This window comes from Aedes aegypti, chromosome 2 (assembly GCF_002204515.2).
Source record: "Aedes aegypti strain LVP_AGWG chromosome 2, AaegL5.0 Primary Assembly, whole genome shotgun sequence".
NCBI classification, from domain to species: Eukaryota; Metazoa; Arthropoda; class Insecta; order Diptera; family Culicidae; genus Aedes; species Aedes aegypti.
In genome coordinates this window covers 231,046,095-231,062,012 of record NC_035108.1, presented here as the reverse complement: position 1 = coordinate 231,062,012, position 15,918 = coordinate 231,046,095, and the positions used below count along the sequence as shown (strand labels likewise).

Sequence of the window (15,918 nt, the reverse complement as noted above, 5' to 3'; positions counted from 1 at the left end):
ATTCCACCTCATGAAAAACACCCCCAGACCATCACATTTCCTCCTCCATGCTTCACCGTTCCTTGGATGTGTCGCTCCTGAAGCTCCTCACCCGATCCGCACCACACACGAGCCCACCGCTTTCGGTTAAACAGCTCGAATTTTGACTCGTCCGTCCAGAGAACCGTTTTCCAGAACTCAAGGGGCTTATCAGCATGCTCCTTAGCAAACTTAAGCCTTTTGGCTTTGTTTGCCTTGCTGATAAATGGGCGCTTCCGGGCAACTTTGCTATTTAACCCCTGTTCTACGAGACGTTTTGCCAAGGACAGTCGACTGTCCACATCTCGATATCGAAGGGACCATCGAGATAGAGTGAGATCGAGACAAAGAACTTTTTTTTTAATGAACACCATGAATACCAAGGAAATTAAAAACAAACAGACCTCATTTCGTGCTTGAAAATTGTTTTGTACCACTAAAATCTAGTCTAGTAACCTTTGAGGTAGGGGCATATCGACAAACGGAGATCGAAATGAGAATCACATCGAGATAAGGAGGATATTGAGATATGGAGAATGAAAATGTATGCAGATTGAAGAGACCGAAAAAATCATCGACACAGGGAGAGATATCGAGATGTAGAGAGTCGACTGTACCTAGGTACGCCCTTACATAGAAAATAAATAAAATTTGATTTATTTTTTTCTCCATGCTACGGAAGTTTAATCGAAAATTACAATTTTCACGTCTTACACCAGTAAAACTCTCTTACTTGAATAGCATTCAAACCACTATGACATTCATATCATTAGCTTTGTATTGAGCTAGAAATCTTAGAAACTCTTACCCCACTCCAACTTTTGCCCCACTTTACTCTATGAAGCAAAGAAGGCTGGCGATTTTACCCAAAATGAAAGTGTCGATCTTACCATGAGATGAGATTTGATCTTACCATGAGATCTTACATTTGAAAAGGGCCCAAGAGGTCTTGAGCCTTTTTTTAGAAACATTGCTGTTGAGCCCTTTTAGCCCGCCCACGCAAACTAACACCACTATCAGAAAGATTAGTGTTAGCTCTTCCTGAGAGTGGTATTGGTGAGCGTGTTAGACTTGAATTGGGCTCAACAGCGTCTTGCAAAGCCAATGTTTACCAATGTCGATGTGCCCTTTCGAAATGTTCGTCCAGATTTTTTCAATAGCGTTTTCAGCTGTCGAAAAGCCAGAAACCAGGGACGAAAAATAATCATGCACGGAGACGGAATTCAACTCAATTTTGGGTTGTTTCAACGCAATTCCGTAGTTGAGCCCAATAACTCAATTTTGGCTAAATTTCCAAGGTCCCCACTAGGTAGTTTGGCTTTAATTCCATTAGAAAAATATACTCAATTTTGGGTTGATTTAACGCAAAATTGAGTTCTTTCGACCCAAACATAAGAAAAGTTGCATTTACCCAAATTTGGCTTATTGGGCCAAAGTACCCCCATTGGGTAGATGCAGCTCTCTCTATTTTTGACAACATTCGTGTGGGAGAAAGAGAAAACCGAGAGATTTTGGGTTGAAACTATAATCGATATACTTAATTTTGGGTAAAGTAAACTCAAAAATTAGGTAAACATATTTCTCTGTGTGCTCACTATACTCAATTCACTGACATTTATGCCACCATCAAAGTAACCGCACCACCGCCAATATGGTTGTACCCTGTTGTACCAATGAAGATGGCACAAAAGTAGCTGAAGAAAACAAACAATGATGCCCGTATGTCGTTGGTGTTTTTGATTGAGGTTCACAATAATTAAAAAATGAGCTGCTGTACGGGTAATGAACGATCTGATGAACGGAATCCATGATATTGACGCGTCTTTAGCGTGCTTCGTGGAAAAATTAGAACTTCCTGAAGCGAAATGTAAAAAAGTCAAGCTGATTCGAATGAATATCATATTTTTTTTTTTGTTTCTTTATTAGTATTATTCTAAACATTACATTCATTTCTTATATCTAGGTGTTCTGTGTTATTAGACAACACTATCATCCTAATTTGGTAAAACAAATTTAAGATTTTATTAACATTTTGTTAACAACATATAACATTTCATTTGCCGTAGCAGTTCAGATTTTTTACAGGTGATTTGATTTCACCTGCTTATAAGAGAAAAAAAAAACGCTTTAAATATACTTAACCTAACTTAACCTAAACATATAACGCATTAATCGTGGCAATAGAAGACTGTAACGATTTTTGCCTGAAATTATTTATTATTTTATTTGACATTTGTTCCAATGTTTCAACATTGGATATTCTATGTAACTCATTGGTACTATACCAGGGAGGAAGCCTCAGAATCATTTTCAAAATTTTATTTTGAATTCTCTGCAGAGCTTTCTTCCTGGTATTACAACAGCTAGTCCATATTGGTACAGCATACAACATGGCTGGCCTAAAAATTTGTTTGAATATCAAAAGCTTGTTCTTAAGACAAAGTTTTGATTTTCTATTAATAAGGGGATAAAGACATTTTACATATTTATCACAACCTTTGCATTTTTCCATTTGTCGGGAAAATATGCTAATTGAAAACATTTGTTAAATATATCAACTAGAAATGATAAGCTACTTTCTGGAAGTTTCTTGATGAGGATGTAGAAAATTCCATCATCGCCAGGAGCTTTCATATTTTTGAATTTTTTAATAATAGTTCTCACTTCTTCCAAATCAGTCTCCCAGACATTTTCGAAAACGTTCTCTTGATTAAGAATATTTTCGAACTCCTGAGTAACTTCATTTTCAATTGGACTAGTAAGTCCTAAATTTAAATTGTGCGCACTTTCAAACTGCATAGCAAGTTTTTGAGCTTTTTCGCAATTAGTTAGTAATAATTTGTTTTCCTCTTTCAATGCCGGAATAGGCTTCTGAGGTTTTTTCAAGATTTTAGATAATTTCCAAAAGGGCTTAGAGCCAGGGTCCAATTGAGAAATTTTATTTTCAAAATTTTTGTTTCTTAATTGAGCAAAACGTTTTTTGATTTCTTTTTGCAAATCCTGCCATATAATTTTCATAGCAGGATCGCGAGTGCGTTGAAATTGCCTTCTCCTCACGTTTTTAAGACGGATCAAGAGTTTAAGATCATCGTCTATAATCACGGATTCAAATTTTACTTCACATTTTGGAATTGCAATGCTTCTGGCTTCAACAATGGAATTTGTTAAAGTTTCAAGAGCATTGTCAATATCAAGTTTAGTTTCTAAAGAAATGTTAACATCAAGATTAGAGTCAACATACGTTTTATATATATATATTCCAGTCGGCTCGTAAATAATTGAAAGTGGAGCTGATAGGATTTAGAATCGCTTCTTGGGATATTTGAAATGTAACAGGGACATGATCAGAATCAAAATCAGCATGAGTAACTAATTGGCTACAAAGATGACTGAGTCGGTTAAGACCAAGTCAATCGTAGATGGATTTCTAGAAGAGGAAAAACATGTAGGGCTATCAGGGTATTGAATTGAGAAATATCCTGAAGAGCACTCATCAAATAAAATTCTGCCGTTGGAATTACTTTGAGAATTATTCCATGACCGATGTTTGGCATTAAAGTCACCAATGACAAAAAAAATTTGACTTATTGCGAGTCAATTTTCGCAAGTCAGTTTGGAGCAAATTAACTTGCTGTCCAGAGAATTGAAAAGGCAAATAGGCAGCTATGAAAGTATATTTACTAAACTGTGTTTCAACAGAAACACCTAAAGTTTCAAAAACTTTAGTTTCAAATGATGAAAACAGTTGATGTTTTATACGCCTATGAATGATGATTGCAACTCCTCCACATGCCCCATCAAGTCGATCATTACGATAAACAAAAAAGTTAGGATCTCTTTTGAGTTTAGATCCAGGTTTTAAATACGTTTCGGTAATAACTGCTATATGCACGTTATTAACCGTAAGAATCAGTGCGCATCGTACCTTCGTGCTGTGCGTACACGAATTCTCTCTGCTCTTGGAAGTTTTCTTAAAAACTACCTAAAACAATAAAACAGTACTTTTCAGTGCTACAAAAACAGTACTTTTCAGTGCTAAAATTCAAAACAGTACTTTTCAGTGCTACTAAAACAGTACTTTTCAGTACTATTTTTCTACTATTGATCCCTTTACGATCCTTGTTTGGACCCGTGCCTTCGATTTTTCGTTGGACCCGTTGGCGAAAGCTAACGGTGGTAATCCTTCTTGGACACCGTCTTGGGAAAAAACCTCTCGAAGGTCACGTCTTCTTATTCACTAAACATGGTTGCAACAACAAATAAAAGGAAGGGTGAATCTCTGAATTCACAACTTCCTTCCAAAAAAGTGGGATTTAAAATTGTCACTAAACGTGGCAAGAATGGAAGAAAGGACGTTTCTCCGGAATGCGAACTTTCTTCCAAGGGTGAAATGAATAATTGTATTGAAATGAGCAATCAGTTCGATGCACTAGACAAATTTTCCGAACACCAAATCGAAGCAGCCTCTAGCCCAGGCTCTTTGATTCAAGTGAGGAAGCAAAGAGTGCCGCCTATCGTGGTCAGTTGTTCCGAATTTGCGGGATTTAGGCAGGAGATCTTGAACTCCATTAGGGGAATCAAGGTTTCCTTCCAAATCGCAAAGAAAGGAGACTGTCGCGTTTTGCCGGAAACTCTTAAAGATCGCGAACTTCTTCTCAAACATCTTGAAGAGAAGAAGCACAAATTTTTTACTTATGACGACAAAACTGAACGTTTGTTCAAAGTTGTCTTGAAAGGTCTCTCAAGTGACTATAAGTCACCTGAAGAGATCAAAAATGGAATAAATGATTTACTTGGATTTTCCCCAGTTCAAGTAATCATTATGAAAAAGAGAACCCAATCTGGCATTGTTCGGAAAGGGCTTTCTCAAGAATATTATTTAGTTCACTTTAACAAAAAAGAACTAAATAATATTAAAACTTTAGAAAAAGCAAAACTTATGTTCGATGTCCGTGTGACATGGGAACATTTCCAGAAACCTGGAGGAAATTACCAGAACCCCACTCAGTGCCGTCGGTGCCAAAAGTGGGGTCATGGTACAAAAAATTGTCGCATGGATGCTAAATGCATGATTTGCGGAGGTTCTTCTCACGCCAAAGACGTATGTCCAGTGAAGGAAGATACCACCAAATTCATATGCAGTAATTGCGGGGCTAACCATAAGTCCAATTTTTGGAATTGTCCTTCACGCAAAAGGGTCATTGAGGCTCGTGCCAGGCAGATGAAAGATAATATCCGTTACGATAACGGTCGTTTCCGGAATTTGCCTGGTAGAGTATCGAACAATGCTCATTTTTCAGTTAACGATCGCTTGATCATGAATCATACCCACCAGGAAGATCATAATCATGCTCATTCACAAACTAATTTTAATCCGTCGGGTAGCCGTTCGAATCTTTCAATTTCGAATGTATCTACCCACGGTAAATCCTTTGCCGATATCGTAGCAGGAAATTCGAACTCCTCCCCTGTTCGATCCATGGGTACCCATTCTACTTGTTTCAAATCAAATGGAAAAAACCCTACCGCCACAGGTAACTCCGCATCTTCGTCTACCGGAAATTCTAATGGGAAATCACATGACATGTCTGCCTCTGATTTTAATTTTCTAACTGAACAATTGAATCTAATGATTGATGCAATGTTCAAAGCCACCACTATGACTGAAGCAGTCCAAGTAGGTGTAAAATTTACAAATCAAATTGATATTGGATTACGTTTTTCTAATGGATCCAAATAATAATTTAAATATTTTAAATTGGAATGCTCGTTCTCTGAATGGTACAGAGGAGGAGCTGTTTAATTTTCTTACGGTTAATAACGTGCATATAGCAGTTATTACCGAAACGTATTTAAAACCTGGATCTAAACTCAAAAGAGATCCTAACTTTTTTGTTTATCGTAACGATCGACTTGATGGGGCATGTGGGGGAGTTGCAATCATCATTCATAGGCGTATCAAACATCAACTGTTTTCGTCATTTGAAACTAAAGTTTTTGAAACTTTAGGTGTTTCTGTTGAAACACAATTTGGTAAATATACTTTCATAACTGCCTATTTGCCTTTTCAATGTTCTGGACAGCAAGTTAATTTGCTCCAAACTGACTTGCGTAAATTGACTCGCAATAAGTCAAAATTTTTTGTCATTGGTGACTTTAATGCCAAACATCGGTCATGGAATAATTCTCAAAGTAATTCCAACGGCAGAATTTTATTTGATGAGTGCTCTTCAGGATATTTCTCAATTAAATACCCTGATAGCCCCACATGTTTTTCCTCTTCTAGAAATCCATCTACGATTGATTTGGTCTTAACCGACTCTAGTCATCTTTGTAGCCAACTGATTACTCATGCTGATTTTGATTCTGATCATGTCCCTGTTACATTTCAAATATCCCAAGAAGCGATTCTAAATCCTATCAGCTCCACTTTCAATTATTTACGAGCCGACTGGAATATATATATATAAAACGTATGTTGACTCTAATCTTGATGTTAACATTTCTTTAGAAACTAAACTTGATATTGACAATGCTCTTGAAACTTTAACAAATTCCATTGTTGAAGCCAGAAGCATTGCAATTCCAAAATGTGAAGTAAAATTTGAATCCGTGATTATAGACGATGATCTTAAACTCTTGATCCGTCTTAAAAACGTGAGGAGAAGGCAATTTCAACGCACTCGCGATCCTGCTATGAAAATTATATGGCAGGATTTGCAGAAAGAAATCAAGAAACGTTTTGCTCAATTAAGAAACAAAAATTTTGAAAATAAAATTTCTCAATTGGACCCTGGCTCTAAGCCTTTTTGGAAATTATCTAAAATCTTGAAAAAACCTCAGAAGCCAATACCGGCATTGAAAGAGGAAAACAAATTATTACTAACTAATTGCGAAAAAGCTCAAAAACTTGCTATGCAGTTTGAAAGTGCGCACAATTTTAATTTAGGACTCACTAGTCCAATTGAAAATCAAGTCACTCAGGAGTTCGAAAATATTCTCAATCAAGAGAACGTTTTCGAAAATGCCTGGGAGACTGATTTGGAAGAAGTGAGAACTATTATTAAAAAATTCAAAAACATGAAAGCTCCTGGCGATGATGGAATTTTCTACATCCTCATCAAGAAACTTCCAGAAAGTAGCTTATCATTTTTAGTTGATATATTTAACAAATGTTTTCAATTAGCATATTTTCCTGACAAATGGAAAAATGCTAAGGTTGTTCCAATTTTAAAACCAGACAAAAATCCTGCAGAAGCTTCTAGCTATCGTCCAATCAGTTTGCTTTCCTCCATCAGTAAACTTTTTGAAAAGGTTATTTTGAACAGAATGATGGCCCACATCAACGAAAATTCAATTTTTGCCAATGAACAGTTCGGATTCCGCCATGGACATTCGACCACTCATCAACTTTTACGTGTAACAAATTTGATCCGTTCCAACAAATCTGAAGGCTACTCTACTGGTCTTGCTCTTCTAGACATAGAAAAAGCATTCGACAGTGTTTGGCATGAAGGTTTGTAATTGTAAAATTGAAAAACTTTAATTTTCCAACATACATTGTTAGAATAATTCAAAGTTATCTGTCAAAACGTACACTTCAGGTTAATTATCAGAACTCCAGATCTGAAAGACTTCCTGTAAGAGCTGGTGTTCCTCAAGGCAGCATTTTGGGACCAATATTATACAATATTTTCACATCTGACTTACCTGAGTTACCTCAGGGATGTCAAAAATCCTTGTTTGCGGATGACACAGGCCTCTCCGCCAAAGGACGAAGCCTGCGTGTCATCTGTAGTCGATTGCAAAAAAGTTTGGATATTTTTTCTTCATACTTGCAAAAATGGAAGATTTCTCCTAATGCTTCCAAAACTCAACTAATAATATTCTCACATAAACCAAAAGCTCTTTATTTGAAACCTTCAAGTAGACATGTTGTCACGATGAGAGGGGTTCCAATAAATTGGTCAGATGAAGTTAAGTATCTAGGGCTCATGCTAGATAAGAATTTAACTTTCAAAAATCACATTGAGGGCATTCAAGCCAAATGTAATAAATATGTAAAATGTCTCTATCCCCTTATTAATAGAAAATCAAAACTTTGTCTTAAGAACAAGCTTTTGATATTCAAACAAATTTTCAGGCCAGCCATGTTGTATGCTGTACCAATATGGACTAGCTGTTGTAGTACCAGGAAGGAAGCTCTGCAGAGAATTCAAAATAAAATTTTGAAAATGGTTCTGAGACTTCCTCCCTGGTATAGTACCAATGAGTTACATAGAATATCCAATGTTGAAACATTGGAACAAATGTCAAATAAAATAATAAATAATTTCAGGCAAAAATCGTTGCAATCTTCTATTGCCGCGATTAATGCATTATATGTTTAGGTTAAGTATATTCAAAGCGTTTTTTTTTTCTCTTATAAACAGGTGAAATCAACTCACCTGTAAAAAATCTGAACTGCTACGGCAAATGCAATGTAATATGTTGTTAACAAAATGTTAATTAAATCTTAAATTTGTTTTACCAAATTAGGATGATAGTGTTTTCTAATAACACAGAACACCTAGATATAAGAAATGAATGTAATGTTTGGAATAATACTAATAAAGAAAGTAAAAAAAAAAAAAAAACCGTAAGAAAATTAAACAGCTCGTCCTCTTTACCATTCAGAGAACGAGCATTCCAATTTAAAATATTTAAATTATTATTTGGATCCATTAGAAAAACGTAATCCAATAACAATTTGATTTGTAAATTTTACACCTACTTGGACTGCTTCAGTCATAGTGGTGGCTTTGAACATTGCATCAATCATTAGATTCAATCAATCAGTTAGAAAATTAAAATCAGAGGCAGACATGTCATGTGATTTCCCATTAGAATTTCCGGTAGACGAAGAAGCGGAATTACCTGAGGCGGTAGGGTTTTTTCCATTTGATTTGAAACAAGTAGAAGGGGTACCCATGGATCGAACAGGGGAGGAGTTCAAATTTCCTGCTACGATATCGGCAAAGGATTTACCGTGGGTAGATACATTCGAAATTGAAAGATTCGAACGGCTACCCGACGGATTAAAATTAGTTTGTGAATGGGCATGATTATGATCTTCCTGGTGGGTATGATTCATGATCAAGCGATCGTTAACTGAAAAATGAGCATTGTTCGATACTCTACCAGGCAAATTGCGGAAACGACCGTTATCGTAACGGATATTATCTTTCATCTGCCTGGCACGAGCCTCAATGACCCTTTTGCGTGAAGGGCATTCCCAAAAGATAGCTTTATGAGGGCCCTTGCAATTGGTGCATTCAAACTTTCTGGTATCTTCTTTCACAGGACAGACGTCCTTAGCGTGAGAAGAACCTCCGCAAATCATGCATTTAGCATCCATGCGACAATTTTTTGTACCATGACCCCACTTTTGGCACCGACGGCACTGAGTGGGGTTCTGGTAATTTCCTCCAGGTTTCTGGAAATGTTCCCATGTCACACGGACATCGAACATAAGTTTTGCTTTTTCTAAAGTTTTAATATTATTTAGTTCTTTTTTGTTAAAGTGAACTAAATAATATTCTTGAGAAAGCCCTTTCCGAACAATGCCAGATTGGGTTCTCTTTTTCATAATGATTACTTGGACTGGGGAAAATCCAAGTAAATCATTTATTCCATTTTTGATCTCTTCAGGTGACTTATAGTCACTTGAGAGACCTTTCAAGACAACTTTGAACAAACGTTCAGTTTTGTCGTCATAAGTAAAAAATTTGTGCTTCTTCTCTTCAAGATGTCTGAGAAGAAGTTCACGATCTTTAAGAGTTTCCGGCAAAACGCGACAGTCTCCTTTCTTTGCGATTTGGAAGGAAACCTTGATTCCCCTAATGGAGTTCAAGATCTCCTACCTAAATCCCCCAAATTCGGAACAACTGACCACGATAGGCGACACTCTTTGCTTCCTCACTTGAATCAAAGAGCCTGGGCAAGAGGCTGCTTCGATTTGGTGTTCGGAAAATTTGTCTAAAGCATCGAACTGATTGCTCATTTCGATACAATTATTCATTTCACCCTTGGAAGAAACTTCGCATTCCGGGGAAGCGTCCTTTCTTCCATTCTTGCCACTTGTAGTGACAGTTTTAAAACCCACTTTTTTGGAAGGAAGTAGTGAATTCAGAGATTCACCCTTCCTTTTGTTGGTTGTTGATACCATGTTTAGTTAATAAACGAAAGGAAACGTGACCTTCGAGAGGTTTTTTTCCCAAGACGGTGTCCAAGAAGGATTACCACCGCTAGCTTTCGCCAACGGGTCCAACAAAAAATCGAAGGCACGGGTCCAAACAAGGATCGTAAAGGGATCAATAGTAGAAAAAATAGTACCGTAAAACGGGGTAACTTTGATAATGCGGGTAACTTTGATAGTGTGAGACCCACAACATGTCAAACGAAATAACGAAGTTTCTGTTAATCAGTTAAGCAAAACGAATGCAAAAGTAAAGAGTATTACTGTGACACTTCATGTCAAAGCTATTTTCGTTGAAATCAAGTGCATTTGAGGATGTTTATGCAAATAGTAAAAAAAACAAGATTTTAGTAATTATGCAACGCTTACAAACAATCTGTTCTACGATCACTATTTAATAAAAACATAATGAGTTCGTCACTTATCCTTGACAGCCTAGTTATAGTAGAACATGAATTTGGTCTCAAATCTTTTAGCGAAAACCATTTTTACAAACTGGGACCATTTTTGTAATCTAAGTCAGAAATTTCCATATAGCGTTAAACGCCTTAAGGTATGCAACGCCCTATAAATGTTCCGTATTTCATTCTATTTTGTTCGAATTATACTCCATTATCAAAGTTACCCCAAAACAGAAAACCGACTTTCGATTATATGAAAAATAATATCTCCATTTAGAAAAAATCTTTTGGCAATCTATCAAGCGCAATCGATAGCAGGAATGTCAGTACTTGTTTTAAAAATATGAATGGTAATTCTTTGAAACAGCATGCATAAATATTGAAGTTTTCTTCGAAAAAACTATCAAAGTTACCCCGTTTTACGGTACTGAAAAGTACTGTTTTAGTAGCACTGAAAAGTACCGTTTTTAATTTTAGCACTGAAAAGTACTGTTTATGTAGCACTGAAAAGTACTGATTTATTGCTTTAGGTAGTTTTCAAGAAAACTTCCAAGAGCAGAGAGAATTCGTGTACGCACAGCACGAAGGTACGATGCGCACTGAATATCATATTTTGTTTCCGATTATCACAAAGCGGTTGAGTATCAGCACAGAGAACAGACGTTCATCTTTTCTTGTCAGCGTGTGTAAACCATTGTACTGGTCATTTCAAAGTTTGTCGTTATGCTCCTGTTACGCGGCGCTGTCGTCATATTGAGAACGCTACAAATTTGCCGCTTTTTACGCTTTGGCGCTAGTGTCGATATCAAAAATTGCCACTTGTCGCTAGCGTTGCTTTGTGTACTAATGCATTTTGATGTTCACTAGTGACATCGTGTTGTCGAAACGAGTTTGTATGTCGGGCTGTCTGCGTTGGCGGCGCTGATGGTTGATTCGAACTTTACACATGATTTAAATGAAATTTTGTTCGAGCCTCCATGTCTGTTCTCTGTGGTATCAGTACGTTAAAACTGACAATCTTGCGGAAAGTGCTTTGCAATCTTGTTGTGTTGTAAAGGTAAGGATAAAACAAATAAAAAACAACGAAGCAAGTGTCACTATAGGCGAGGGTAGATTGAGTATTTTCGTCTCTGCCAAAAACTACTGTCTCATTCAAGTTGTATCTACAAAACTACGATAAATGATGAGCTAACGCACAACAAATAATGACACTTGAAAAAAATTACAGATGAAATAGTTAAAGAATGGCAGTCTTCTATGTTGTCCAACATGATTTATTTGTTTATTTTGGTAGTTTATTGGTAGCGCCAATTGTAATTTGTAATCCGTGTGATCGGTTTTACCCAATTGTAATTGTAATCCGTGTGATCGGTTTTACCCTGACTACCCTTATGTAATGTGTAGCCATGGTCGTAATTGCAGTCCTTCACAATATCACCTCAAACCAGTGGCGCAACCAAGGGGGGGTTTTAGGGGTCAAACACCCCTCCCCCCCTTTACCCCCCGCAGAAATTTACATTCAAATGTAACTTGGATAAACTTTCGAACAAACTACGAAATGTTTAAATGTAGATTTCAACGATATCAGAATATTGTAATCCCGTTTAACCATTCATATTTAAAACGTAGAATCTAAAGGCCCAAACGCAATGATAGCGGAACGGCAACGGAATGCGGAACCGGTTCGCCAGCATGAATCACACCATCTGACTGAGCTGACAACGAATGAAATTGAACCAATACTGAGTTGACAAGCTTGTTGTAGTTCATGCTGGCGAACCGGTTCCGCATTCCGTTGCCGTTCCGCTATCATTGCGTTTGGGCCTTAAGACAATGCTTGTAAATAATAAAATGTTTTTTAAAACCCGCAGGTTTTTTCATACCCTACAAACGTACATTTGGAAAATTTCACCAGGTACAAAAGATTTCCTTTGAGTAGAGCTGTAATCTTATATGAAAATGCATGCCCAGGGTGGACGAAAAAAACTTAAGTTTGCATATGGTATCATGCTTTTCCTTTAATGTTAATCTAGCAATGTTTTTTAATTTTTCTGCTCGAAATGCTTTACACCCGTTTTACTTTCCCAAAAACAAATTGTCTTCAAATTCACAACCACCCCCTTCTAGAGCCAAATCCTGGTTGCGCTACTGCTTCAAATTATTGCAAATTTGAATATAATCTTCAATATATACCTAGATGTTATTCTTACAGTTCTTGGAGTTTATAGCAAACATAACAAAAAAAGGTTTTTTTGTACATGTTTATGTTCTAGTAACAGGCATTTATAAACTGTCCAGCTGAACTCTAATATTCTGCATCAATTTCAACTAGATTCCATCTATTCATGGAATAATTAACACGGAGATCTATTCTAGATTGTACGCAGCGGTTTTTCTTATGATATTCCGATAAATCTGTCAAAAAAAAATCTGCAGGATTCAATTCAATTACCCTTGCCAATGGATATTTCAAAATGAATTCATTTCAAAGGCTATTTTGGAATTCCTGCAAATAATTTCTCCGAGGATTTCTTTAGAAATTTCCATAAAATAATAACAGCACAAACAGTATCTCCGAACTTCAACAAATTGCATTCAATGCTTTCAACGAAAATGTTTGTCATAACTTTAAAAATCTTCTCGAATGTTATTTTAAATCAATGTAAACCAACTGTTTGTTCTAAACAAACTGCCTTTTTTTAATTTAAAAAAACTGTTTTTCGGCTACCAATGTTACCTCACAGACAAACAGACGTAACACTGACGAAATTTCCATCGACCACTCATTTAACGATCATTTCAAATTCGCTATATTACATATCTGACAATCAGAGGCGCGCGCATCGTTTTTCTTCGCGTTTGACGTTTCACACTACCGCCATCTGCCGATCTTGTTGCACGAAACACCTTTTCGTGCAACATGTTCACCAGATGATGATAGTGTAAACTGGGCGATGGATTTTGAAGAAATTTGTTCTAAGTTTTACGTCTGTTTGTCTGTGGTTACCTGGTTATATATGCCATTCAAAAATCAAACTAAATGAAACTGACTGAAATTTTTGGTTAAGAATTGTTATAAATAATAATCCGCTCCTAGCTTATTTAGTATTTGCAGTTATTATTCTTAACGAAGTGATACATAGTTAAAAAATGTACATTACTGATTGAATAACTGGTTTTTATACCAAAATATATTGAAAAAAAGCGGAATTTTTCTCTAAATTTTCTCAGCCTTCGAATATATTCGCTTGTAAATTGACCAAATGTACTCTTCTAAATTTGAACAGCACAATGAATAATTTCAGCAATCATATAGCACAGTAAAGGTCCTTTTGAAAGTTGTATGTTTGAATTTTTGATAAGTGTACGAATGTACGAACATGTAAGAATTTGTTCAATTTTACACATAAATTCAATACTTTACAATTGTATAGATGGGAGTAAATGATAATAGTTTATGATTGTCGAACAATAGAAGACACATATGAGTTTCATTATGGATAAGTGTATCGAAGTTTATATATCATGTAATGGTAGTTTACCAACTTAACCCGTACAGGCCTGAGTGTTAGAAAAATAAAAATCTTTCACCGCTCTGGGAGTACTAAACGGATTTGAATTATTTTTTGTTAGTATACTGGCACACATATCTAGTGTCCAAAAGTAGCCAAAGGATCTCGGAAATGTTCCTGTGTCCGGAATTGTTCAGGTGGGTTATTGGGTCAGGTCGGGTATGAAAGAGCTATTTTTTGGGACACGCCAAGTTATCTTCATTTATTTGCAATGGAAATCATTTTAATTTGCATTAATCATAAAGATCTGATATTAAATATCATAAATGAAGAGGTTAATACCGTTTAAAATGTACTGTATGTGGCCACTCGGACCTAATGCCCTATAGAGCTATCGATTTTTGGATACTAGACCGTTGCCATTCTGATATGTGTGCCAGTATACCGATAAAAATAATTCAAATCCGTTTAGTACTCGCTGAGTTGTGAGGGTTTTAGTATTTTTGCTTTCAATCAGGCCTATACGGGTTAATGTGAGAACAGTGCGTTGTTCAAATATTAGTTTGAGTCACTGTACATAAATCTTGAAAACTAGGCGAGAGTACCTAATTGAAAGGTATTACCAGAGTGGATCTAGATAAGAGTGGCGTCAATGTCAAAATTGGAACAGCGGCGAACTGTCATTTCCATACAAATCCGCGTTCCAATCGAGCAGGAGACCTGTCAAAACTGGAACATGACGTCACTCTTGTTTACAGGCACTCTAGGTATTACCATTTAATGGTCCTAACTTGAACATTCGCTTAATATGTCCTTCATGTCCCCAATCCAATGATCCAATAAATATTATTCATTTTTGTCCAACAATGTAGCTGCACATTCCAACAAAATTTGTTAGAAAAACGAAAACATATTTTGCTTTTACTTACCTATCAGCCGGTGCATTGTCGGAGTCGGTTCCTATTGGAAGGTTGTGTAGGATTGGCGATTGGAAATAGATGTAAAAAATTGAAAGCAGAAATAGCACATGAATAAAAACTGCAATTACGATAAAACGTAGCATATTTTTATCTAGAAACTAAGAACACTGTTATTTTAAATCGTATTCACAGTGTCTACCCGGTTCAAAATTACGCTCATTTGCTTTGTTGTTTATCAGTTGAACTTCAATTGTCAATTTTCTGCCAGGGCCGCACTTATCGTGACGCTCTCAGTGCTGCCAGGCTACTAGATAGTTAACACAGAAAAGCACGTGAGTGGCAAGTCGGTCCCACCCGGATAAAAACGTATCATTCAGTGAATGGAATAACCCAATAATGTACAATATAACGTATTGGACACAATACTGCGTATTGTAATTGAATGTCGAAGCAATATTATTCTTGTTTGGATATACAATTCAAAAACAATATAATATATTGTAACAGAACTTTGTAAATATTGTTTTTAATTGGTTTTATACCTTACAATTTTGGTCAAATTCCTATTTCCGCGTAAAACAACTGTTGCTTTTTTCTATGTAGCTTTGCTGAAAGAAATAAACAAAACAAGTTCAGAAAGCAAGAAATGTTGGGTGAAAAATATTCAAAAAGTAAAAATAAGTAGTTTTTTAGAAGTCACTTGACATTAGCTGCAACGATGAATGCAACCATGATACAGTTCGTTGAATTGTTTTTGTATTGTACAACAATACACGAATTGCTTACATGAACAATATATCGTATTGTATTTTCAAAATGTTTGTATGAGA

At 36.2% G+C, this 15,918-nt stretch overlaps 1 protein-coding gene across 1 annotated transcript in view; it reads right to left on the bottom strand.

The window, feature by feature from the left end:
- Positions 1-15,372, bottom strand: part of LOC5569975 (GPI ethanolamine phosphate transferase 1) — a 45,000-nt gene extending 29,628 nt beyond the window's left edge. The window contains exons 1-2 of the mRNA XM_001658809.2: positions 15,288-15,372; positions 15,098-15,128 (exon numbers count right to left, since the gene is read on the bottom strand). The gene's annotated coding sequence lies outside the window, so the exon portion shown is untranslated. The remainder of the gene's footprint in view (positions 1-15,097; positions 15,129-15,287) is intronic.
- Positions 15,373-15,918: the final 546 nt, after the last annotated feature.